This window comes from Phyllobates terribilis, unplaced genomic scaffold (genome assembly GCF_046119375.1).
Source record: "Phyllobates terribilis strain yellow unplaced genomic scaffold, ASM4611937v1 Scaffold_1031__1_contigs__length_461108, whole genome shotgun sequence".
Lineage (NCBI taxonomy): Eukaryota > Metazoa > Chordata > Amphibia > Anura > Dendrobatidae > Phyllobates > Phyllobates terribilis.
In genome coordinates this window covers 271789-296474 of record NW_027363791.1, presented here as the reverse complement: position 1 = coordinate 296474, position 24686 = coordinate 271789, and the positions used below count along the sequence as shown (strand labels likewise).

Here is a 24686-nt window from a genome sequence, read left to right as displayed (position 1 = left end):
ATGCACAGTTGCTGAAGTTGAACCAAAATGAGCTTGTAATCTGGCTTCTGCAACTTTGAACATGAAAAATCCAATGAGGAGAAGAAAAGCAAAGCCAAAGAGTCCATCCCCAAATCCGACAAACAAGCAAAATGAACAAAAAACATTGAATTCAATTCTTTCTGATTTTAGAAACTGCATTAAAGAAGGGGTGCACCGGTCCTGGAGATACTGCAATACCAGGTCAATGCGTGGAGTGGACAGAGCAAGCTCTTTTTCCATCTCCCTGTTCTAAAAATCCATTTAATATATGGTCCCCAGATAGGGGACGTATCAGATATTAAACTGATAAGAACAGATACTACACTTGATCTTAGCCAAAAGGCCGAGAAGCGATAACCAGAATTGGTTTCAAACTACGGAGCCACCCAAGGATCCTGAAAAGTCCATTTGTGGAGATGAGCTCCTGGACTCCCGTTAAGAAGACATGTTGTCAACCTCTAGATCCCTTACATGCCTGCACTTTTCGGCTTGCTGCTGCTGCAATCCACGCGTTTTAGATCTGCATAACTCCACCTCTTTAAACACAGCACCTTCACCCCCTGCTGTTCCCACCCGCCTCAACACCGTTGGAAGGGAGGAGAACCAATTAAGGCGGGGGGTGGGGTGGAACGAGCAGCTGTCTACCCTTAGCAGGAGGGCTCCTGATTACATACCTCTCCTGCTGCTGCTGCTGCTGGCTGTCCAGCAGCAGACTGAAGGTGGCTGCTGCTGTGCACAGGTATATAAAGGCTCAGAGCCTATTATGACACGCGCAGCCAGCGTTCCATTGCCACATTCCATCTACTGCAGGCAGGATACCTGGCTGGCTGAATGTCGCTGAGAAGCTCACAGAGACCGCCATAAGCAACAGTTTAACAGAATGCCACAGACTAATCAACCAAACTTTTTGGGTTGGGTTCTCTTTTATAGTCTGCAGGCATTAAATGAAAGAAGTCAGTGTTCCAGCAGAAGGAGACAACGTTTCAGAAAAGGCATTGTAGCAAACCAAAAAAGAAATTTTAAGCGCAGCAGAGTAACCAGCGCACATACCTGTTAGCTCAGGTGAGTTTAAAAGGCTGCTGTTGATAACAAGGGCATTTGCTAAATAGATGGTGTGTGTGCAACAATATACTGAAAGGTCAATTATATTGTGCAGCTTATCTCACCACCTGTAGTTATTTAGGTGAAAGCTAGAAAATGCTTGCCTAATATGTCTGTTTATCCAAAAGGAAGTAAAAAGGGAGAGCTAGAAAGATAGCATTGCATCACATTACATGGCAATGCAATGCACAGTTGCTGAAGTTGAACCAAAATGAGCTTGTAATCTGGCTTCTGCAACTTTGAACATGAAAAATCCAATGAGGAGAAGAAAAGCAAAGCCAAAGAGTCCATCCCCAAATCCGACAAACAAGCAAAATGAACAAAAAACATTGAATTCAATTCTTTCTGATTTTAGAAACTGCATTAAAGAAGGGGTGCACCGGTCCTGGAGATACTGCAATACCAGGTCAATGCGTGGAGTGGACAGAGCAAGCTCTTTTTCCATCTCCCTGTTCTAAAAATCCATTTAATATATGGTCCCCAGATAGGGGACGTATCAGATATTAAACTGATAAGAACAGATACTACACTTGATCTTAGCCAAAAGGCCGAGAAGCGATAACCAGAATTGGTTTCAAACTACGGAGCCACCCAAGGATCCTGAAAAGTCCATTTGTGGAGATGAGCTCCTGGACTCCCGTTAAGAAGACATGTTGTCAACCTCTAGATCCCTTACATGCCTGCACTTTTCGGCTTGCTGCTGCTGCAATCCACGCGTTTTAGATCTGCATAACTCCACCTCTTTAAACACAGCACCTTCACCCCCTGCTGTTCCCACCCGCCTCAACACCGTTGGAAGGGAGGAGAACCAATTAAGGCGGGGGGTGGGGTGGAACGAGCAGCTGTCTACCCTTAGCAGGAGGGCTCCTGATTACATACCTCTCCTGCTGCTGCTGCTGGCTGTCCAGCAGCAGACTGAAGGTGGCTGCTGCTGTGCACAGGTATATAAAGGCTCAGAGCCTATTATGACACGCGCAGCCAGCGTTCCATTGCCACATTCCATCTACTGCAGGCAGGATACCTGGCTGGCTGAATGTCGCTGAGAAGCTCACAGAGACCGCCATAAGCAACAGTTTAACAGAATGCCACAGACTAATCAACCAAACTTTTTGGGTTGGGTTCTCTTTTATAGTCTGCAGGCATTAAATGAAAGAAGTCAGTGTTCCAGCAGAAGGAGACAACGTTTCAGAAAAGGCATTGTAGCAAACCAAAAAAGAAATTTTAAGCGCAGCAGAGTAACCAGCGCACATACCTGTTAGCTCAGGTGAGTTTAAAAGGCTGCTGTTGATAACAAGGGCATTTGCTAAATAGATGGTGTGTGTGCAACAATATACTGAAAGGTCAATTATATTGTGCAGCTTATCTCACCACCTGTAGTTATTTAGGTGAAAGCTCCAAAATGCTTGCCTAATATGTCTGTTTATCCAAAAGGAAGTAAAAAGGGAGAGCTAGAAAGATAGCATTGCATCACATTACATGGCAATGCAATGCACAGTTGCTGAAGTTGAACCAAAATGAGCTTGTAATCTGGCTTCTGCAACTTTGAACATGAAAAATCCAATGAGGAGAAGAAAAGCAAAGCCAAAGAGTCCATCCCCAAATCCGACAAACAAGCAAAATGAACAAAAAACATTGAATTCAATTCTTTCTGATTTTAGAAACTGCATTAAAGAAGGGGTGCACCGGTCCTGGAGATACTGCAATACCAGGTCAATGCGTGGAGTGGACAGAGCAAGCTCTTTTTCCATCTCCCTGTTCTAAAAATCCATTTAATATATGGTCCCCAGATAGGGGACGTATCAGATATTAAACTGATAAGAACAGATACTACACTTGATCTTAGCCAAAAGGCCGAGAAGCGATAACCAGAATTGGTTTCAAACTACGGAGCCACCCAAGGATCCTGAAAAGTCCATTTGTGGAGATGAGCTCCTGGACTCCCGTTAAGAAGACATGTTGTCAACCTCTAGATCCCTTATGACGCGCCCCCTGGGACATATTCCTTTTTGAGGGGAATACCCGGCACCGGATCAGATGGGGGGTTGTAGTCTCCGAGCGGCTGTGACCCGGCCCCGTGCCCACTGCGTCAAGCTCAGTGTTATGTGGCAGCTTTACAGATGTTACTAAAGTTCTTTTGTGTCGACTACGCCACCCGTTGTGATGCGGTCACTGTGGCCGCCGCTGCAGCAGGGTCCGCTGAGGCTGATGGTGGATGCGCAGCTTGGTGGGATAACCCCCAACGGGAGGGGTATAGCCTCAGAGGGGACAGGCGCAGAGGATGGGGGTTGTGGTGGTGCGGTGCAGCCGGCAATGAAGACAGACTCGGGTTGTGCAGTTAAGGGAGTTTACTTACTGCTGATGTTTCGGTCACTCCAGCCGCTAGTGACCACCCGAGCCGTGCTGCGTCCACCAGGTCCTGGATACAGCCAACCCCCAAACAAGTCCGGAGCGTGGCCCTGAGCTCTCCCTCTGTCCTTTCTTCAGCCGTCCCCACCAGGGATTCACCTAGGTCCAGCTCCCTCGGGCCTTCTTTTGGGACACCCTTGGCCCTGGGTTCCCTGACCCTGCATGTGGTGTGCCTTCGGGGTGAATGTGGTGGGTGACCGTGACAGACACTGCCCACGGTCTCCGGTCTCTGGCTAGGGATTGTTTTTGCCCCCACCAGCTTGGGTTCCGGTACCCTGATGCTGACTCCTCACCCGGTGCTCTAATTTGGGTTCTTGGGTCCCTTCAGTCTTCCCCCTCTGGGTCTTTCTCTTTCTTTCTCCTCTCTCTCCAGGGCTGCTGTTTCCTGCTCTCTGCATCAGACTTGTCCTCTGCAGCTGACTGACTCTCTGCGTCTGACCCTGATTCTAAGTTGGTGCCCTCCTTATATATCCCTCTATGTGTGAGCTCAGGTGACCAGCACCCAATGAGCTCCTAACACTACCCAGACTGCTCCCCCTATCTGCCCCTACACTACATGGGATGTACCACCCCCCTCCCACTCCAGCCAGGAACAGGCTCGGTTGTACCTGCACATTTCCAAGTGGGAGTACCGTCGGCCTGCTCCTCTGGAATGGGATGTATGTAGTGCATGCAGTCTATCTGAGCTCAGTTCCACACTCCATCCTTACCCGGGAGTGGAATATCACACCTCTGGGTTGAGGTGCAATACCCCTGTAGCAGCCGAATCCTCAGGGTGCTACATTCCCCCCTGGTAAATCACAGCACGTCCTCGGGCTGTAAGACATAAAACACCAAAACATACAAATTTTTCATATAAACATATAAAACATATAAAACATTATATATATAACATATCTTATCAGATAAAACTTTCTCGTAGACTTCTCTTGTCTCTGGTTCCTCCTCCAGACACTGTGCAACGTGTGTCCGGGAAAAGTGCGACAGTCTCTTAGAAAAAACTGGTTTTCTATAAAACCGGTAGGGGGCGCTTTAGGAAGCGCAACTATATACAGGGGAAGTTGGAAGTTGGCCGCTCTCAGTCCTCGGCCAGTTAGAGGAAAGGGAATGGCTGCTCACAGTCCTCAGCCTGTAGGATGAAGGGGTTAACGGGTAAAACAGTTCACTGGTCCCAACGGGGACTATTTTAGCAGCAGCAACAGTTCCAGTTTCAGTTCCTTTATACCCCGATTGGGTAACTATTTACATCACTTCTCGGCCGCACTCAACGGCGTCTTCCTCCTGCTCTTTCTTGATATGGTGTTGCTTCAGACCCGTCCGGGTCCTCTGGCTCCTCCTCTCCGTCAAGCGGTGTACGTGGAGGGCGTAAGGTCCTTTGGCACACTTGTGCCGGGTGAAAGTGACTTCGTCTCCGACGTAGAGGTCACGGCCTTTGTGACATTCCGGCAGGTGGGACTCGACGTCTCTGCGGGTCACAAAAACGTCACCGCGGTTGTTACGGTCCCGAATAAAGCCCCACCCATGCTGCGGGTTGAACTTTATCACTGTCCCGATGGTGCGGGGACAATGCGCTGCACGGGGGTTCCTCCTAGTCCGGCTCTTCTGCTCCGCGCTCCGGATTTGGGCCTGTTGTTCTCTGGCCCGCCTCTCCTCCCGTTCTCTCTTAAACTCTGCTAGCTGCTGACGACAACACTCAGTACGCTCAGCGGCGACTGCCCGAGTTTCTCCGGTGAACCCCATCAAATCTTCTCCCGTGGGGTCCCACACGAATTGGGCTTCTTCTAAAGGAGGCGAGACCCGAGTCACGGGCTTCGGAGCCGGGATCAGGGGCTCACACAAGGGCCCTAGTCTTTGTTGCCGCTCCAGCTCATGGTATCCTTCGGGCCAGATGAAGGGCTGCCCGTCCGGCCATGTGAGCTGGCTGAAGAGGTCCTCCCCCAGGTGTGGCACCCTTGGTATTGCGGGCGCGGGCGCGGTGGTGATGGCGCCCGGGTTGCCCAGGCCTTGCGGCCAGGCCTGGGGCACCTGGAAGGTGTAGGGCACCGTTAGGACGGCGGCGCCCTGGGCTACCTGGCCTTGCGGCCAGGCCGGAGGCTCCGCGGAGTTAGGGGGCGCTGTTGGTGATGCGGCGCCCGGGGGTACTAGGCCTTGCGACCAGGCTGGTGGTAATTCCTGTTTTGTCACGCTCCGGGTCGAGGCGCGTGACGTCACAGGGGTCGCGGCGGCGGCTTCCGGTCGGGGCCTAGTCCATGGCGGTGACCTGGCGGCTACGGGCACAGCAGGGGGACTTTCGGGCTCTGCGACGGGGAGCTGGGGCAGGTAAGCGGTGTCACGGCTTGGGGTATAGGCGTCCCCTTTACCTGCCTCCATGCGTTCGGCTCCCTCCTCGGCGCCGTCTCCGGCCTTGGGTCCTCCTGCGCCATCCTCAGAGGCGGTCTGCTTCCTCTTCCAGGGTAGCGTGCTCCGTTGACTGGTCTCTGGTTGCTGGGCCATCTCCCGGCTCCACTCCGCCAGTATCTCGCGCTGTACCCGGGCCATCCTCCTTGCGAGGCCCTCCAGGGCAGTTTGTGCACACTCCCGGTCTCGGGGGAGCTGCGCTAGGATCTCCGCTAGACCTAGCGGGGTTGTGGACTCTAGCAGGCTCCTGACCATCGGGTCGGTGCTGCTCTGCTCGGCTTCCGGCAGGCTCCTGGCCAGCGGGCCGGTGCTGCTCTGCCCTCCTTCCTCGGTCTCTAGCAGACTCCTGGCCAGCGGGCCGGTGCTGTTCTGCTTTCTCTCCATCTCCGGGTGAGCTCCTCCGCTACTCCTTGTTAGACCTCTTGCCTCCGGGTGCGCTCGCTCCAGACTGCTCCAAGCGACACCCATCTTTGTTCTTCTCTTTCGTCTCCTCCCACTTCGAGGGCGGTCCCGGGGCAACTCGGTGACTGTCAGCTCCAGGGGGAGTTCTTTCACGCTGACAGACACCTCCAGCATCACAGTCTCTGTTGGTGGGGGCGGTTTCCACTTTTGGCGCCATTTTCTGTCCTGGCCCACGATGGGAGGTGGCCTCCTGCCCTCCTTTGGCACGCCCATAATGGCGTCCGCTGCTCTTCCAAGGCGGGAAATCTGCGGTTTTGGCGGGAAGCGTCGCCCAGTGGCAAGAAAATCTGCAGATGGCGGGAACAAGCTGGAAATGGCGGACAATCGGCGGGAAACGACTGGTGATGGAGTCCGATGGCGTGGACCCTCCGGAACCGGCGGGAGACTTCTTTCTGAGGTAAACTTGCACTTTTCTTCAGGCACGCAGTACCCGGGTGTTGCGGGCACGTAATCCTGCCGACTACGCCAAAGTTGACGCGCCCCCTGGGACATATTCCTTTTTGAGGGGAATACCCGGCACCGGATCAGATGGGGGGTTGTAGTCTCCGAGCGGCTGTGACCCGGCCCCGTGCCCAGGGCGTCAAGCTCAGTGTTATGTGGCAGCTTTACAGATGTTACTAAAGTTCTTTTGTGTCGACTACGCCACCCGTTGTGATGCGGTCACTGTGGCCGCCGCTGCAGCAGGGTCCGCTGAGGCTGATGGTGGATGCGCAGCTTGGTGGGATAACCCCCAATGGGAGGGGTATAGCCTCAGAGGGGACAGGCGCAGAGGATGGGGGTTGTGGTGGTGCGGTGCAGCCGGCAATGAAGACAGACTCGGGTTGTGCAGTTAAGGGAGTTTACTTACTGCTGATGTTTCGGTCACTCCAGCCGCTAGTGACCACCCGAGCCGTGCTGCGTCCACCAGGTCCTGGATACAGCCAACCCCCAAACAAGTCCGGAGCGTGGCCCTGAGCTCTCCCTCTGTCCTTTCTTCAGCCGTCCCCACCAGGGATTCACCTAGGTCCAGCTCCCTCGGGCCTTCTTTTGGGACACCCTTGGCCCTGGGTTCCCTGACCCTGCATGTGGTGTGCCTTCGGGGTGAATGTGGTGGGTGACCGTGACAGACACTGCCCACGGTCTCCGGTCTCTGGCTAGGGATTGTTTTTGCCCCCACCAGCTTGGGTTCCGGTACCCTGATGCTGACTCCTCACCCGGTGCTCTAATTTGGGTTCTTGGGTCCCTTCAGTCTTCCCCCTCTGGGTCTTTCTCTTTCTTTCTCCTCTCTCTCCAGGGCTGCTGTTTCCTGCTCTCTGCATCAGACTTGTCCTCTGCAGCTGACTGACTCTCTGCGTCTGACCCTGATTCTAAGTTGGTGCCCTCCTTATATATCCCTCTATGTGTGAGCTCAGGTGACCAGCACCCAATGAGCTCCTAACACTACCCAGACTGCTCCCCCTATCTGCCCCTACACTACATGGGATGTACCACCCCCCTCCCACTCCAGCCAGGAACAGGCTCGGTTGTACCTGCACATTTCCAAGTGGGAGTACCGTCGGCCTGCTCCTCTGGAATGGGATGTATGTAGTGCATGCAGTCTATCTGAGCTCAGTTCCACACTCCATCCTTACCCGGGAGTGGAATATCACACCTCTGGGTTGAGGTGCAATACCCCTGTAGCAGCCGAATCCTCAGGGTGCTACACTTACATGCCTGCACTTTTCGGCTTGCTGCTGCTGCAATCCACGCGTTTTAGATCTGCATAACTCCACCTCTTTAAACACAGCACCTTCACCCCCTGCTGTTCCCACCCGCCTCAACACCGTTGGAAGGGAGGAGAACCAATTAAGGCGGGGGGTGGGGTGGAACGAGCAGCTGTCTACCCTTAGCAGGAGGGCTCCTGATTACATACCTCTCCTGCTGCTGCTGCTGCTGGCTGTCCAGCAGCAGACTGAAGGTGGCTGCTGCTGTGCACAGGTATATAAAGGCTCAGAGCCTATTATGACACGCGCAGCCAGCGTTCCATTGCCACATTCCATCTACTGCAGGCAGGATACCTGGCTGGCTGAATGTCGCTGAGAAGCTCACAGAGACCGCCATAAGCAACAGTTTAACAGAATGCCACAGACTAATCAACCAAACTTTTTGGGTTGGGTTCTCTTTTATAGTCTGCAGGCATTAAATGAAAGAAGTCAGTGTTCCAGCAGAAGGAGACAACGTTTCAGAAAAGGCATTGTAGCAAACCAAAAAAGACATTTTAAGCGCAGCAGAGTAACCAGCGCACATACCTGTTAGCTCAGGTGAGTTTAAAAGGCTGCTGTTGATAACAAGGGCATTTGCTAAATAGATGGTGTGTGTGCAACAATATACTGAAAGGTCAATTATATTGTGCAGCTTATCTCACCACCTGTAGTTATTTAGGTGAAAGCTCCAAAATGCTTGCCTAATATGTCTGTTTATCCAAAAGGAAGTAAAAAGGGAGAGCTAGAAAGATAGCATTGCATCACATTACATGGCAATGCAATGCACAGTTGCTGAAGTTGAACCAAAATGAGCTTGTAATCTGGCTTCTGCAACTTTGAACATGAAAAATCCAATGAGGAGAAGAAAAGCAAAGCCAAAGAGTCCATCCCCAAATCCGACAAACAAGCAAAATGAACAAAAAACATTGAATTCAATTCTTTCTGATTTTAGAAACTGCATTAAAGAAGGGGTGCACCGGTCCTGGAGATACTGCAATACCAGGTCAATGCGTGGAGTGGACAGAGCAAGCTCTTTTTCCATCTCCCTGTTCTAAAAATCCATTTAATATATGGTCCCCAGATAGGGGACGTATCAGATATTAAACTGATAAGAACAGATACTACACTTGATCTTAGCCAAAAGGCCGAGAAGCGATAACCAGAATTGGTTTCAAACTACGGAGCCACCCAAGGATCCTGAAAAGTCCATTTGTGGAGATGAGCTCCTGGACTCCCGTTAAGAAGACATGTTGTCAACCTCTAGATCCCTTACATGCCTGCACTTTTCGGCTTGCTGCTGCTGCAATCCACGCGTTTTAGATCTGCATAACTCCACCTCTTAAAACACAGCACCTTCACCCCCTGCTGTTCCCACCCGCCTCAACACCGTTGGAAGGGAGGAGAACCAATTAAGGCGGGGGGTGGGGTGGAACGAGCAGCTGTCTACCCTTAGCAGGAGGGCTCCTGATTACATACCTCTCCTGCTGCTGCTGCTGCTGGCTGTCCAGCAGCAGACTGAAGGTGGCTGCTGCTGTGCACAGGTATATAAAGGCTCAGAGCCTATTATGACACGCGCAGCCAGCGTTCCATTGCCCCATTCCATCTACTGCAGGCAGGATACCTGGCTGGCTGAATGTCGCTGAGAAGCTCACAGAGACCGCCATAAGCAACAGTTTAACAGAATGCCACAGACTAATCAACCAAACTTTTTGGGTTGGGTTCTCTTTTATAGTCTGCAGGCATTAAATGAAAGAAGTCAGTGTTCCAGCAGAAGGAGACAACGTTTCAGAAAAGGCATTGTAGCAAACCAAAAAAGAAATTTTAAGCGCAGCAGAGTAACCAGCGCACATACCTGTTAGCTCAGGTGAGTTTAAAAGGCTGCTGTTGATAACAAGGGCATTTGCTAAATAGATGGTGTGTGTGCAACAATATACTGAAAGGTCAATTATATTGTGCAGCTTATCTCACCACCTGTAGTTATTTAGGTGAAAGCTCCAAAATGCTTGCCTAATATGTCTGTTTATCCAAAAGGAAGTAAAAAGGGAGAGCTAGAAAGATAGCATTGCATCACATTACATGGCAATGCAATGCACAGTTGCTGAAGTTGAACCAAAATGAGCTTGTAATCTGGCTTCTGCAACTTTGAACATGAAAAATCCAATGAGGAGAAGAAAAGCAAAGCCAAAGAGTCCATCCCCAAATCCGACAAACAAGCAAAATGAACAAAAAACATTGAATTCAATTCTTTCTGATTTTAGAAACTGCATTAAATAAGGGGTGCACCAGTCCTGAAGATACTGCAATACCAGGTCAATGCGTGGAGTGGACAGAGCAAGCTCTTTTTCCATCTCCCTGTTCTAAAAATCCATTTAATATATGGTCCCCAGATAGGGGACGTATCAGATATTAAACTGATAAGAACAGATACTACACTTGATCTTAGCCAAAAGGCCGAGAAGCGATAACCAGAATTGGTTTCAAACTACGGAGCCACCCAAGGATCCTGAAAAGTCCATTTGTGGAGATGAGCTCCTGGACTCCCGTTAAGAAGACATGTTGTCAACCTCTAGATCCCTTACATGCCTGCACTTTTCGGCTTGCTGCTGCTGCAATCCACGCGTTTTAGATCTGCATAACTCCACCTCTTTAAACACAGCACCTTCACCCCCTGCTGTTCCCACCCGCCTCAACACCGTTGGAAGGGAGGAGAACCAATTAAGGCGGGGGGTGGGGTGGAACGAGCAGCTGTCTACCCTTAGCAGGAGGGCTCCTGATTACATACCTCTCCTGCTGCTGCTGCTGCTGGCTGTCCAGCAGCAGACTGAAGGTGGCTGCTGCTGTGCACAGGTATATAAAGGCTCAGAGCCTAATATGACACGCGCAGCCAGCGTTCCATTGCCACATTCCATCTACTGCAGGCAGGATACCTGGCTGGCTGAATGTCGCTGAGAAGCTCACAGAGACCGCCATAAGCAACAGTTTAACAGAATGCCACAGACTAATCAACCAAACTTTTTGGGTTGGGTTCTCTTTTATAGTCTGCAGGCATTAAATGAAAGAAGTCAGTGTTCCAGCAGAAGGAGACAACGTTTCAGAAAAGGCATTGTAGCAAACCAAAAAAGAAATTTTAAGCGCAGCAGAGTAACCAGCGCACATACCTGTTAGCTCAGGTGAGTTTAAAAGGCTGCTGTTGATAACAAGGGCATTTGCTAAATAGATGGTGTGTGTGCAACAATATACTGAAAGGTCAATTATATTGTGCAGCTTATCTCACCACCTGTAGTTATTTAGGTGAAAGCTCCAAAATGCTTGCCTAATATGTCTGTTTATCCAAAAGGAAGTAAAAAGGGAGAGCTAGAAAGATAGCATTGCATCACATTACATGGCAATGCAATGCACAGTTGCTGAAGTTGAACCAAAATGAGCTTGTAATCTGGCTTCTGCAACTTTGAACATGAAAAATCCAATGAGGAGAAGAAAAGCAAAGCCAAAGAGTCCATCCCCAAATCCGACAAACAAGCAAAATGAACAAAAAACATTGAATTCAATTCTTTCTGATTTTAGAAACTGCATTAAATAAGGGGTGCACCGGTCCTGAAGATACTGCAATACCAGGTCAATGCGTGGAGTGGACAGAGCAAGCTCTTTTTCCATCTCCCTGTTCTAAAAATCCATTTAATATATGGTCCCCAGATAGGGGACGTATCAGATATTAAACTGATAAGAACAGATACTACACTTGATCTTAGCCAAAAGGCCGAGAAGCGATAACCAGAATTGGTTTCAAACTACGGAGCCACCCAAGGATCCTGAAAAGTCCATTTGTGGAGATGAGCTCCTGGACTCCCGTTAAGAAGACATGTTGTCAACCTCTAGATCCCTTACATGCCTGCACTTTTCGGCTTGCTGCTGCTGCAATCCACGCGTTTTAGATCTGCATAACTCCACCTCTTTAAACACAGCACCTTCACCCCCTGCTGTTCCCACCCGCCTCAACACCGTTGGAAGGGAGGAGAACCAATTAAGGCGGGGGGTGGGGTGGAACGAGCAGCTGTCTACCCTTAGCAGGAGGGCTCCTGATTACATACCTCTCCTGCTGCTGCTGCTGCTGGCTGTCCAGCAGCAGACTGAAGGTGGCTGCTGCTGTGCACAGGTATATAAAGGCTCAGAGCCTAATATGACACGCGCAGCCAGCGTTCCATTGCCACATTCCATCTACTGCAGGCAGGATACCTGGCTGGCTGAATGTCGCTGAGAAGCTCACAGAGACCGCCATAAGCAACAGTTTAACAGAATGCCACAGACTAATCAACCAAACTTTTTGGGTTGGGTTCTCTTTTATAGTCTGCAGGCATTAAATGAAAGAAGTCAGTGTTCCAGCAGAAGGAGACAACGTTTCAGAAAAGGCATTGTAGCAAACCAAAAAAGAAATTTTAAGCGCAGCAGAGTAACCAGCGCACATACCTGTTAGCTCAGGTGAGTTTAAAAGGCTGCTGTTGATAACAAGGGCATTTGCTAAATAGATGGTGTGTGTGCAACAATATACTGAAAGGTCAATTATATTGTGCAGCTTATCTCACCACCTGTAGTTATTTAGGTGAAAGCTCCAAAATGCTTGCCTAATATGTCTGTTTATCCAAAAGGAAGTAAAAAGGGAGAGCTAGAAAGATAGCATTGCATCACATTACATGGCAATGCAATGCACAGTTGCTGAAGTTGAACCAAAATGAGCTTGTAATCTGGCTTCTGCAACTTTGAACATGAAAAATCCAATGAGGAGAAGAAAAGCAAAGCCAAAGAGTCCATCCCCAAATCCGACAAACAAGCAAAATGAACAAAAAACATTGAATTCAATTCTTTCTGATTTTAGAAACTGCATTAAAGAAGGGGTGCACCGGTCCTGGAGATACTGCAATACCAGGTCAATGCGTGGAGTGGACAGAGCAAGCTCTTTTTCCATCTCCCTGTTCTAAAAATCCATTTAATATATGGTCCCCAGATAGGGGACGTATCAGATATTAAACTGATAAGAACAGATACTACACTGGATCTTAGCCAAAAGGCCGAGAAGCGATAACCAGAATTGGTTTCAAACTACGGAGCCACCCAAGGATCCTGAAAAGTCCATTTGTGGAGATGAGCTCCTGGACTCCCGTTAAGAAGACATGTTGTCAACCTCTAGATCCCTTACATGCCTGCACTTTTCGGCTTGCTGCTGCTGCAATCCACGCGTTTTAGATCTGCATAACTCCACCTCTTTAAACACAGCACCTTCACCCCCTGCTGTTCCCACCCGCCTCAACACCGTTGGAAGGGAGGAGAACCAATTAAGGCGGGGGGTGGGGTGGAACGAGCAGCTGTCTACCCTTAGCAGGAGGGCTCCTGATTACATACCTCTCCTGCTGCTGCTGCTGCTGGCTGTCCAGCAGCAGACTGAAGGTGGCTGCTGCTGTGCACAGGTATATAAAGGCTCAGAGCCTATTATGACACACGCAGCCAGCGTTCCATTGCCACATTCCATCTACTGCAGGCAGGATACCTGGCTGGCTGAATGTCGCTGAGAAGCTCACAGAGACCGCCATAAGCAACAGTTTAACAGAATGCCACAGACTAATCAACCAAACTTTTTGGGTTGGGTTCTCTTTTATAGTCTGCAGGTATTAAATGAAAGAAGTCAGTGTTCCAGCAGAAGGAGACAACGTTTCAGAAAAGGCATTGTAGCAAACCAAAAAAGACATTTTAAGCGCAGCAGAGTAACCAGCGCACATACCTGTTAGCTCAGGTGAGTTTAAAAGGCTGCTGTTGATAACAAGGGCATTTGCTAAATAGATGGTGTGTGTGCAACAATATACTGAAAGGTCAATTATATTGTGCAGCTTATCTCACCACCTGTAGTTATTTAGGTGAAAGCTCCAAAATGCTTGCCTAATATGTCTGTTTATCCAAAAGGAAGTAAAAAGGGAGAGCTAGAAAGATAGCATTGCATCACATTACATGGCAATGCAATGCACAGTTGCTGAAGTTGAACCAAAATGAGCTTGTAATCTGGCTTCTGCAACTTTGAACATGAAAAATCCAATGAGGAGAAGAAAAGCAAAGCCAAAGAGTCCATCCCCAAATCCGACAAACAAGCAAAATGAACAAAAAACATTGAATTCAATTCTTTCTGATTTTAGAAACTGCATTAAAGAAGGGGTGCACCGGTCCTGGAGATACTGCAATACCAGGTCAATGCGTGGAGTGGACAGAGCAAGCTCTTTTTCCATCTCCCTGTTCTAAAAATCCATTTAATATATGGTCCCCAGATAGGGGACGTATCAGATATTAAACTGATAAGAACAGATACTACACTTGATCTTAGCCAAAAGGCCGAGAAGCGATAACCAGAATTGGTTTCAAACTACGGAGCCACCCAAGGATCCTGAAAAGTCCATTTGTGGAGATGAGCTCCTGGACTCCCGTTAAGAAGACATGTTGTCAACCTCTAGATCCCTTACATGCCTGCACTTTTCGGCTTGCTGCTGCTGCAATCCACGCGTTTTAGATCTGCATAACTCCACCTCTTTAAACACAGCACCTTCACCCCCTGCTGTTCCCACCCGCCTCAACACCGTTGGAAGGGAGGAGAACCAATTAAGGCGGGGGGTGGGGTGGAACGAGCAGCTGTCTACCCTTAGCAGGAGGGCTCCTGATTACATACCTCTCCTGCTGCTGCTGCTGCTGGCTGTCCAGCAGCAGACTGAAGGTGGCTGCTGCTGTGCACAGGTATATAAAGGCTCAGAGCCTATTATGACACGCGCAGCCAGCGTTCCATTGCCACATTCCATCTACTGCAGGCAGGATACCTGGCTGGCTGAATGTCGCTGAGAAGCTCACAGAGACCGCCATAAGCAACAGTTTAACAGAATGCCACAGACTAATCAACCAAACTTTTTGGGTTGGGTTCTCTTTTATAGTCTGCAGGCATTAAATGAAAGAAGTCAGTGTTCCAGCAGAAGGAGACAACGTTTCAGAAAAGGCATTGTAGCAAACCAAAAAAGAAATTTTAAGCGCAGCAGAGTAACCAGCGCACATACCTGTTAGCTCAGGTGAGTTTAAAAGGCTGCTGTTGATAACAAGGGCATTTGCTAAATAGATGGTGTGTGTGCAACAATATACTGAAAGGTCAATTATATTGTGCAGCTTATCTCACCACCTGTAGTTATTTAGGTGAAAGCTCCAAAATGCTTGCCTAATATGTCTGTTTATCCAAAAGGAAGTAAAAAGGGAGAGCTAGAAAGATAGCATTGCATCACATTACATGGCAATGCAATGCACAGTTGCTGAAGTTGAACCAAAATGAGCTTGTAATCTGGCTTCTGCAACTTTGAACATGAAAAATCCAATGAGGAGAAGAAAAGCAAAGCCAAAGAGTCCATCCCCAAATCCGACAAACAAGCAAAATGAACAAAAAACATTGAATTCAATTCTTTCTGATTTTAGAAACTGCATTAAAGAAGGGGTGCACCGGTCCTGGAGATACTGCAATACCAGGTCAATGCGTGGAGTGGACAGAGCAAGCTCTTTTTCCATCTCCCTGTTCTAAAAATCCATTTAATATATGGTCCCCAGATAGGGGACGTATCAGATATTAAACTGATAAGAACAGATTTTTTTTTTTTATCGAAAGCCCGAATTCGTGTACAAAACCCGAGTGCGCTTAAAAAAGTGACAAGTGCCACAAAAAAAGTGCACTAGGATGCTGGTCTTCTTGAAACCCTCTCCAAAAGGAGAAGGGTCCCCCAAACCATTCCCCGTCCCTCCGAGCCAGAAGGCCACAGCGAGGAACAGGGACAAATAGCCACCTCCAGCCGGAGCCAGAGGCGACCCAATCTTACCCCCAGCACCTGCCCGAGTTCTCACCCGAGCAAGGCACTGGGAGCCAAAGACTGTGCTCCCCTCCCGGAAGAGGGGAGCCAACAACGCTCTCCTCCAGAAAGAGGAGAGCCAGGGGGGTTCAGGGGGGAGCGGAACCTGATGGCCACACACTCCCCCCCTAGACCTGCCAAGAGAGGAACCCGTAAGGGAACCGCATCCCGACAAAATCCTAGTAAGGACGTGGACACACGTGAAAAAGTGGACACACAGTGACAAAAAAATTAAATAAATAGTGAAGGTTTCACAGTATAATACTGCCCGGACCTTCGACCGGGAATTGAAAAATTCCCCATCCTAAGGCCAGAAGGCCCGGAATAAGGGTGTGTGTGAAGAAAGAAATATTGAAGTGCTAGTGCAAATGTGCCTTAAACTCAAGTGGGGTTCCCAATCCCAGTGAGTTGAGGCACCCCAGGGTCACCACTCCTGGGGCACTTCACACTTCGGGCTTTCGATCTTCCCCGACCCAATGGCGTCGATCCTGGGGGGCCATGCTTTCCACCAGATGACTATATTAGCCACCTGGCGTACTAACAAGCGCCTAAACCCCAGTGTGCATAATGTATCAATCTACTAGGGCGGCCAACATCCAAAACCGCCTTTTCGAAAGATACTACACTTGATCTTAGCCAAAAGGCCGAGAAGCGATAACCAGAATTGGTTTCAAACTACGGAGCCACCCAAGGATCCTGAAAAGTCCATTTGTGGAGATGAGCTCCTGGACTCCCGTTAAGAAGACATGTTGTCAACCTCTAGATCCCTTACATGCCTGCACTTTTCGGCTTGCTGCTGCTGCAATCCACGCGTTTTAGATCTGCATAACTCCACCTCTTTAAACACAGCACCTTCACCCCCTGCTGTTCCCACCCGCCTCAACACCGTTGGAAGGGAGGAGAACCAATTAAGGCGGGGGGTGGGGTGGAACGAGCAGCTGTCTACCCTTAGCAGGAGGGCTCCTGATTACATACCTCTCCTGCTGCTGCTGCTGCTGGCTGTCCAGCAGCAGACTGAAGGTGGCTGCTGCTGTGCACAGGTATATAAAGGCTCAGAGCCTATTATGACACGCGCAGCCAGCGTTCCATTGCCACATTCCATCTACTGCAGGCAGGATACCTGGCTGGCTGAATGTCGCTGAGAAGCTCACAGAGACCGCCATAAGCAACAGTTTAACAGAATGCCACAGACTAATCAACCAAACTTTTTGGGTTGGGTTCTCTTTTATAGTCTGCAGGCATTAAATGAAAGAAGTCAGTGTTCCAGCAGAAGGAGACAACGTTTCAGAAAAGGCATTGTAGCAAACCAAAAAAGAAATTTTAAGCGCAGCAGAGTAACCAGCGCACATACCTGTTAGCTCAGGTGAGTTTAAAAGGCTGCTGTTGATAACAAGGGCATTTGCTAAATAGATGGTGTGTGTGCAACAATATACTGAAAGGTCAATTATATTGTGCAGCTTATCTCACCACCTGTAGTTATTTAGGTGAAAGCTCCAAAATGCTTGCCTAATATGTCTGTTTATCCAAAAGGAAGTAAAAAGGGAGAGCTAGAAAGATAGCATTGCATCACATTACATGGCAATGCAATGCACAGTTGCTGAAGTTGAACCAAAATGAGCTTGTAATCTGGCTTCTGCAACTTTGAACATGAAAAATCCAATGAGGAGAAGAAAAGCAAAGCCAAAGAGTCCATCCCCAAATCCGACAAACAAGCAAAATGAACAAAAAACATTGAATTCAATTCTTTCTGATTTTAGAAACTGCATTAAAGAAGGGGTGCACCGGTCCTGGAGATACTGCAATACCAGGTCAATGCGTGGAGTGGACAGAGCAAGCTCTTTTTCCATCTCCCTGTTCTAAAAATCCATTTAATATATGGTCCCCAGATAGGGGACGTATCAGATATTAAACTGATAAGAACAGATACTACACTTGATCTTAGCCAAAAGGCCGAGAAGCGATAACCAGAATTGGTTTCAAACTACGGAGCCACCCAAGGATCCTGAAAAGTCCATTTGTGGAGATGAGCTCCTGGACTCCCGTTAAGAAGACATGTTGTCAACCTCTAGATCCCTTACATGCCTGCACTTTTCGGCTTGCTGCTGCTGCAATCCACGCGTTTTAGATCTGCATAACTCCACCTCTTTAAACACAGCACCTTCACCCCCTGCTGTTCCCACCCGCCTCAACACCGTTGGAAGGGAGGAGAACCAATTAAGGCGGGGGGTGGGGTGGAACGAGCAGCTGTCTACCCTTAGCAGGAGGGCTCCTGATTACATACCTCTCCTGCTGCTGCTGCTGCTGGCTGTCCAGCAGCAGACTGAAGGTGGCTGCTGCTGTGCACAGGTATATAAAGGCTCAGAGCCTATTATGACACGCGCAGCCAGCGTTCCATTGCCACATTCCATCTACTGCAGGCAGGATACCTGGCTGGCTGAATGTCGCTGAGAAGCTCACAGAGACCGCCATAAGCAACAGTTTAACAGAATGCCACAGACTAATCAACCAAACTTTTTGGGTTGGGTTCTCTTTTATAGTCTGCAGGCATTAAATGAAAGAAGTCAGTGTTCCAGCAGAAGGAGACAACGTTTCAGTAAAGGCATTGTAGCAAACCAAAAAAGAAATTTTAAGCGCAGCAGAGTAACCAGCGCACATACCTGTTAGCTCAGGTGAGTTTAAAAGGCTGCTGTTGATAACAAGGGCATTTGCTAAATAGATGGTGTGTGTGCAACAATATACTGAAAGGTCAATTATATTGTGCAGCTTATCTCACCACCTGTAGTTATTTAGGTGAAAGCTCCAAAATGCTTGCCTAATATGTCTGTTTATCCAAAAGGAAGTAAAAAGGGAGAGCTAGAAAGATAGCATTGCATCACATTACATGGCAATGCAATGCACAGTTGCTGAAGTTGAACCAAAATGAGCTTGTAATCTGGCTTGTGCAACTTTGAACATGAAAAATCCAATGAGGAGAAGAAAAGCAAAGCCAAAGAGTCCATCCCCAAATCCGACAAACAAGCAAAATGAACAAAAAACATTGAATTCAATTCTTTCTGATTTTAGAAACTGCATTAAAGAAGGGGTGCACCGGTCCTGGAGATACTGCAATACCAGGTCAATGCGTGGAGTGGACAGAGCAAGCTCTTTTTCCATCTCCCTGTTCTAAAAATCCATTTAATATATGGTCCCCAGATAGGGGACGTATCAGATATTAAACTGATAAGAACAGATTTTTTTTTTTTATCGAAAGCCCGAATTCGTGTACAAAACCCGAGTGCGCTTAAAAAAGTGACAAGTGCCACAAAAAAAGTGCACTAGGATGCTGGTCTTCTTGAAACCCTCTCCAAAAGGAGAAGGGTCCCCCAAACCATTCCCCGTCCCTCCGAGCCAGAAGGCCACAGCGAGGAACAGGGACAAATAGCCACCTCCAGCCGGAGCCAGAGGCGACCCAATCTTACCCCCAGCACCTGCCCGAGTTCTCACCCGAGCAAGGCACTGGGAGCCAAAGACTGTGCTCCCCTCCCGGAAGAGGGGAGCCAACAACGCTCTCCTCCAGAAAGAGGAGAGCCAGGGGGGTTCAGGGGGGAGCGGAACCTGATGGCCACACACTCCCCCCCTAGACCTGCCAAGAGAGGAACCCGTAAGGGAACCGCATCCCGACAAAATCCTAGTAAGGACGTGGACACACGTGAAAAAGTGGACACACAGTGACAAAAAAATTAAATAAATAGTGAAGGTTTCACAGTATAATACTGCCCGGACCTTCGACCGGGAATTGAAAAATTCCCCATCCTAAGGCCAGAAGGCCCGGAATAAGGGTGTGTGTGAAGAAAGAAATATTGAAGTGCTAGTGCAAATGTGCCTTAAACTCAAGTGGGGTTCCCAATCCCAGTGAGTTGAGGCACCCCAGGGTCACCACTCCTGGGGCACTTCACACTTCGGGCTTTCGATCTTCCCCGACCCAATGGCGTCGATCCTGGGGGGCCATGCTTTCCACCAGATGACTATATTAGCCACCTGGCGTACTAACAAGCGCCTAAACCCCAGTGTGCATAATGTATCAATCTACTAGGGCGGCCAACATCCAAAACCGCCTTTTCGAAAGATACTACACTTGATCTTAGCCAAAAGGCCGAGAAGCGATAACCAGAATTGGTTTCAAACTACGGAGCCACCCAAGGATCCTGAAAAGTCCATTTGTGGAGATGAGCTCCTGGACTCCCGTTAAGAAGACATGTTGTCAACCTCTAGATCCCTTACATGCCTGCACTTTTCGGCTTGCTGCTGCTGCAATCCACGCGTTTTAGATCTGCATAACTCCACCTCTTTAAACACAGCACCTTCACCCCCTGCTGTTCCCACCCGCCTCAACACCGTTGGAAGGGAGGAGAACCAATTAAGGCGGGGGGTGGGGTGGAACGAGCAGCTGTCTACCCTTAGCAGGAGGGCTCCTGATTACATACCTCTCCTGCTGCTGCTGCTGCTGGCTGTCCAGCAGCAGACTGAAGGTGGCTGCTGCTGTGCACAGGTATATAAAGGCTCAGAGCCTATTATGACACGCGCAGCCAGCGTTCCATTGCCACATTCCATCTACTGCAGGCAGGATACCTGGCTGGCTGAATGTCGCTGAGAAGCTCACAGAGACCGCCATAAGCAACAGTTTAACAGAATGCCACAGACTAATCAACCAAACTTTTTGGGTTGGGTTCTCTTTTATAGTCTGCAGGCATTAAATGAAAGAAGTCAGTGTTCCAGCAGAAGGAGACAACGTTTCAGAAAAGGCATTGTAGCAAACCAAAAAAGACATTTTAAGCGCAGCAGAGTAACCAGCGCACATACCTGTTAGCTCAGGTGAGTTTAAAAGGCTGCTGTTGATAACAAGGGCATTTGCTAAATAGATGGTGTGTGTGCAACAATATACTGAAAGGTCAATTATATTGTGCAGCTTATCTCACCACCTGTAGTTATTTAGGTGAAAGCTCCAAAATGCTTGCCTAATATGTCTGTTTATCCAAAAGGAAGTAAAAAGGGAGAGCTAGAAAGATAGCATTGCATCACATTACATGGCAATGCAATGCACAGTTGCTGAAGTTGAACCAAAATGAGCTTGTAATCTGGCTTCTGCAACTTTGAACATGAAAAATCCAATGAGGAGAAGAAAAGCAAAGCCAAAGAGTCCATCCCCAAATCCGACAAACAAGCAAAATGAACAAAAAACATTGAATTCAATTCTTTCTGATTTTAGAAACTGCATTAAAGAAGGGGTGCACCGGTCCTGGAGATACTGCAATACCAGGTCAATGCGTGGAGTGGACAGAGCAAGCTCTTTTTCCATCTCCCTGTTCTAAAAATCCATTTAATATATGGTCCCCAGATAGGGGACGTATCAGATATTAAACTGATAAGAACAGATACTACACTTGATCTTAGCCAAAAGGCCGAGAAGCGATAACCAGAATTGGTTTCAAACTACGGAGCCACCCAAGGATCCTGAAAAGTCCATTTGTGGAGATGAGCTCCTGGACTCCCGTTAAGAAGACATGTTGTCAACCTCTAGATCCCTTACATGCCTGCACTTTTCGGCTTGCTGCTGCTGCAATCCACGCGTTTTAGATCTGCATAACTCCACCTCTTTAAACACAGCACCTTCACTCCCTGCTGTTCCCACCCGCCTCAACACCGTTGGAAGGGAGGAGAACCAATTAAGGCGGAGGGTGGGGTGGAACGAGCAGCTGTCTACCCTTAGCAGGAGGGCTCCTGATTACATACCTCTCCTGCTGCTGCTGCTGCTGGCTGTCCAGCAGCAGACTGAAGGTGGCTGCTGCTGTGCACAGGTATATAAAGGCTCAGAGCCTATTATGACACGCGCAGCCAGCGTTCCATTGCCACATTCCATCTACTGCAGGCAGGATACCTGGCTGGCTGAATGTCGCTGAGAAGCTCACAGAGACCGCCATAAGCAACAGTTTAACAGAATGCCACAGACTAATCAACCAAACTTTTTGGGTTGGGTTCTCTTTTATAGTCTGCAGGCATTAAATGAAAGAAGTCAGTGTTCCAGCAGAAGGAGACAACGTTTCAGAAAAGGCATTGTAGCAAACCAAAAAAGAAATTTTAAGCGCAGCAGAGTAACCAGCGCACATACCTGTTAGCTCAGGTGAGTTTAAAAGGCTGCTGTTGATAACAAGGGCATTTGCTAAATAGATGGTGTGTGTGCAACAATATACTGAAAGGTCAATTATATTGTGCAGCTTATCTCACCACCTGTAGTTATTTAGGTGAAAGCTCCAAAATGCTTGCCTAATATGTCTGTTTATCCAAAAGGAAGTAAAAAGGGAGAGCTAGAAAGATAGCATTGCATCACATTACATGGCAATGCAATGCACAGTTGCTGAAGTTGAACCAAAATGAGCTTGTAATCTGGCTTCTGCAACTTTGAACATGAAAAATCCAATGAGGAGAAGAAAAGCAAAGCCAAAGAGTCCATCCCCAAATCCGACAAACAAGCAAAATGAACAAAAAACATTGAATTCAATTCTTTCTGATTTTAGAAACTGCATTAAAGAAGGGGTGCACCGGTCCTGGAGATACTGCAATACCAGGTCAATGCGTGGAGTGGACAGAGCAAGCTCTTTTTCCATCTCCCTGTTCTAAAAATCCATTTAATATATGGTCCCCAGATAGGGGACGTATCAGATATTAAACTGATAAGAACAGATACTACACTTGATCTTAGCCAAAAGGCCGAGAAGCGATAACCAGAATTGGTTTCAAACTACGGAGCCACCCAAGGATCCTGAAAAGTCCATTTGTGGAGATGAGCTCCTGGACTCCCGTTAAGAAGACATGTTGTCAACCTCTAGATCCCTTACATGCCTGCACTTTTCGGCTTGCTGCTGCTGCAATCCACGCGTTTTAGATCTGCATAACTCCACGCCTTTAAACACAGCACCTTCACCCCCTGCTGTTCCCACCCGCCTCAACACCGTTGGAAGGGAGGAGAACCAATTAAGGCGGGGGGTGGGGTGGAACGAGCAGCTGTCTACCCTTAGCAGAAGGGCTCCTGATTACATACCTCTCCTGCTGCTGCTGCTGCTGGCTGTCCAGCAGCAGACTGAAGGTGGCTGCTGCTGTGCACAGGTATATAAAGGCTCAGAGCCTATTATGACACGCGCAGCCAGCGTTCCATTGCCACATTCCATCTACTGCAGGCAGGATACCTGGCTGGCTGAATGTCGCTGAGAAGCTCACAGAGACCGCCATAAGCAACAGTTTAACAGAATGCCACAGACTAATCAACCAAACTTTTTGGGTTGGGTTCTCTTTTATAGTCTGCAGGCATTAAATGAAAGAAGTCAGTGTTCCAGCAGAAGGAGACAACGTTTCAGAAAAGGCATTGTAGCAAACCAAAAAAGACATTTTAAGCGCAGCAGAGTAACCAGCGCACATACCTGTTAGCTCAGGTGAGTTTAAAAGGCTGCTGTTGATAACAAGGGCATTTGCTAAATAGATGGTGTGTGTGCAACAATATACTGAAAGGTCAATTATATTGTGCAGCTTATCTCACCACCTGTAGTTATTTAGGTGAAAGCTCCAAAATGCTTGCCTAATATGTCTGTTTATCCAAAAGGAAGTAAAAAGGGAGAGCTAGAAAGATAGCATTGCATCACATTACATGGCAATGCAATGCACAGTTGCTGAAGTTGAACCAAAATGAGCTTGTAATCTGGCTTCTGCAACTTTGAACATGAAAAATCCAATGAGGAGAAGAAAAGCAAAGCCAAAGAGTCCATCCCCAAATCCGACAAACAAGCAAAATGAACAAAAAACATTGAATTCAATTCTTTCTGATTTTAGAAACTGCATTAAAGAAGGGGTGCACCGGTCCTGGAGATACTGCAATACCAGGTCAATGCGTGGAGTGGACAGAGCAAGCTCTTTTTCCATCTCCCTGTTCTAAAAATCCATTTAATATATGGTCCCCAGATAGGGGACGTATCAGATATTAAACTGATAAGAACAGATACTACACTTGATCTTAGCCAAAAGGCCGAGAAGCGATAACCAGAATTGGTTTCAAACTACGGAGCCACCCAAGGATCCTGAAAAGTCCATTTGTGGAGATGAGCTCCTGGACTCCCGTTAAGAAGACATGTTGTCAACCTCTAGATCCCTTACATGCCTGCACTTTTCGGCTTGCTGCTGCTGCAATCCACGCGTTTTAGATCTGCATAACTCCACCTCTTTAAACACAGCACCTTCACCCCCTGCTGTTCCCACCCGCCTCAACACCGTTGGAAGGGAGGAGAACCAATTAAGGCGGGGGGTGGGGTGGAACGAGCAGCTGTCTACCCTTAGCAGGAGGGCTCCTGATTACATACCTCTCCTGCTGCTGCTGCTGCTGGCTGTCCAGCAGCAGACTGAAGGTGGCTGCTGCTGTGCACAGGTATATAAAGGCTCAGAGCCTATTATGACACGCGCAGCCAGCGTTCCATTGCCACATTCCATCTACTGCAGGCAGGATACCTGGCTGGCTGAATGTCGCTGAGAAGCTCACAGAGACCGCCATAAGCAACAGTTTAACAGAATGCCACAGACTAATCAACCAAACTTTTTGGGTTGGGTTCTCTTTTATAGTCTGCAGGCATTAAATGAAAGAAGTCAGTGTTCC

At 48.4% G+C, this 24686-nt stretch overlaps 14 non-coding genes and 2 pseudogenes across 14 annotated transcripts; all 16 read right to left on the bottom strand.

Annotated features, from left to right (window-relative positions):
- Positions 1-185: 185 nt before the first annotated feature.
- On the bottom strand, positions 186-376 carry LOC141242073 (U2 spliceosomal RNA). The gene has a single exon (XR_012306721.1). It is a non-coding gene; the product is annotated as a U2 spliceosomal RNA (small nuclear RNA).
- A 1115-nt stretch (positions 377-1491) lies between these two features.
- Positions 1492-1682, bottom strand: LOC141242071 (U2 spliceosomal RNA). The gene has a single exon (XR_012306720.1). It is a non-coding gene; the product is annotated as a U2 spliceosomal RNA (small nuclear RNA).
- Positions 1683-2794: 1112 nt separating this feature from the next.
- Positions 2795-2985, bottom strand: LOC141242070 (U2 spliceosomal RNA). Its single transcript, XR_012306719.1, has one exon. It is a non-coding gene; the product is annotated as a U2 spliceosomal RNA (small nuclear RNA).
- A 6089-nt stretch (positions 2986-9074) lies between these two features.
- On the bottom strand, positions 9075-9265 carry LOC141242069 (U2 spliceosomal RNA). Its single transcript, XR_012306718.1, has one exon. It is a non-coding gene; the product is annotated as a U2 spliceosomal RNA (small nuclear RNA).
- A 1115-nt stretch (positions 9266-10380) lies between these two features.
- Positions 10381-10571, bottom strand: LOC141242169 (U2 spliceosomal RNA). Its single transcript, XR_012306815.1, has one exon. It is a non-coding gene; the product is annotated as a U2 spliceosomal RNA (small nuclear RNA).
- Positions 10572-11686: 1115 nt separating this feature from the next.
- LOC141242160 (U2 spliceosomal RNA) lies at positions 11687-11877 on the bottom strand. Its single transcript, XR_012306806.1, has one exon. It is a non-coding gene; the product is annotated as a U2 spliceosomal RNA (small nuclear RNA).
- A 1115-nt stretch (positions 11878-12992) lies between these two features.
- Positions 12993-13183, bottom strand: LOC141242166 (U2 spliceosomal RNA). Its single transcript, XR_012306812.1, has one exon. It is a non-coding gene; the product is annotated as a U2 spliceosomal RNA (small nuclear RNA).
- Positions 13184-14298: 1115 nt separating this feature from the next.
- On the bottom strand, positions 14299-14489 carry LOC141242068 (U2 spliceosomal RNA). The gene has a single exon (XR_012306717.1). It is a non-coding gene; the product is annotated as a U2 spliceosomal RNA (small nuclear RNA).
- A 1115-nt stretch (positions 14490-15604) lies between these two features.
- Positions 15605-15788, bottom strand: LOC141242213 (U2 spliceosomal RNA). The gene has a single exon (XR_012306855.1). It is a non-coding gene; the product is annotated as a U2 spliceosomal RNA (small nuclear RNA).
- A 791-nt stretch (positions 15789-16579) lies between these two features.
- LOC141242268 (U2 spliceosomal RNA) lies at positions 16580-16671 on the bottom strand (annotated as a pseudogene).
- A 1115-nt stretch (positions 16672-17786) lies between these two features.
- LOC141242067 (U2 spliceosomal RNA) lies at positions 17787-17977 on the bottom strand. Its single transcript, XR_012306716.1, has one exon. It is a non-coding gene; the product is annotated as a U2 spliceosomal RNA (small nuclear RNA).
- A 1115-nt stretch (positions 17978-19092) lies between these two features.
- On the bottom strand, positions 19093-19276 carry LOC141242211 (U2 spliceosomal RNA). Its single transcript, XR_012306854.1, has one exon. It is a non-coding gene; the product is annotated as a U2 spliceosomal RNA (small nuclear RNA).
- Positions 19277-20067: 791 nt separating this feature from the next.
- LOC141242267 (U2 spliceosomal RNA) lies at positions 20068-20159 on the bottom strand (annotated as a pseudogene).
- A 1115-nt stretch (positions 20160-21274) lies between these two features.
- Positions 21275-21465, bottom strand: LOC141242066 (U2 spliceosomal RNA). The gene has a single exon (XR_012306715.1). It is a non-coding gene; the product is annotated as a U2 spliceosomal RNA (small nuclear RNA).
- Positions 21466-22580: 1115 nt separating this feature from the next.
- On the bottom strand, positions 22581-22771 carry LOC141242064 (U2 spliceosomal RNA). Its single transcript, XR_012306713.1, has one exon. It is a non-coding gene; the product is annotated as a U2 spliceosomal RNA (small nuclear RNA).
- A 1115-nt stretch (positions 22772-23886) lies between these two features.
- On the bottom strand, positions 23887-24077 carry LOC141242063 (U2 spliceosomal RNA). The gene has a single exon (XR_012306712.1). It is a non-coding gene; the product is annotated as a U2 spliceosomal RNA (small nuclear RNA).
- Between the last annotated feature and the right edge of the window lie 609 nt (positions 24078-24686).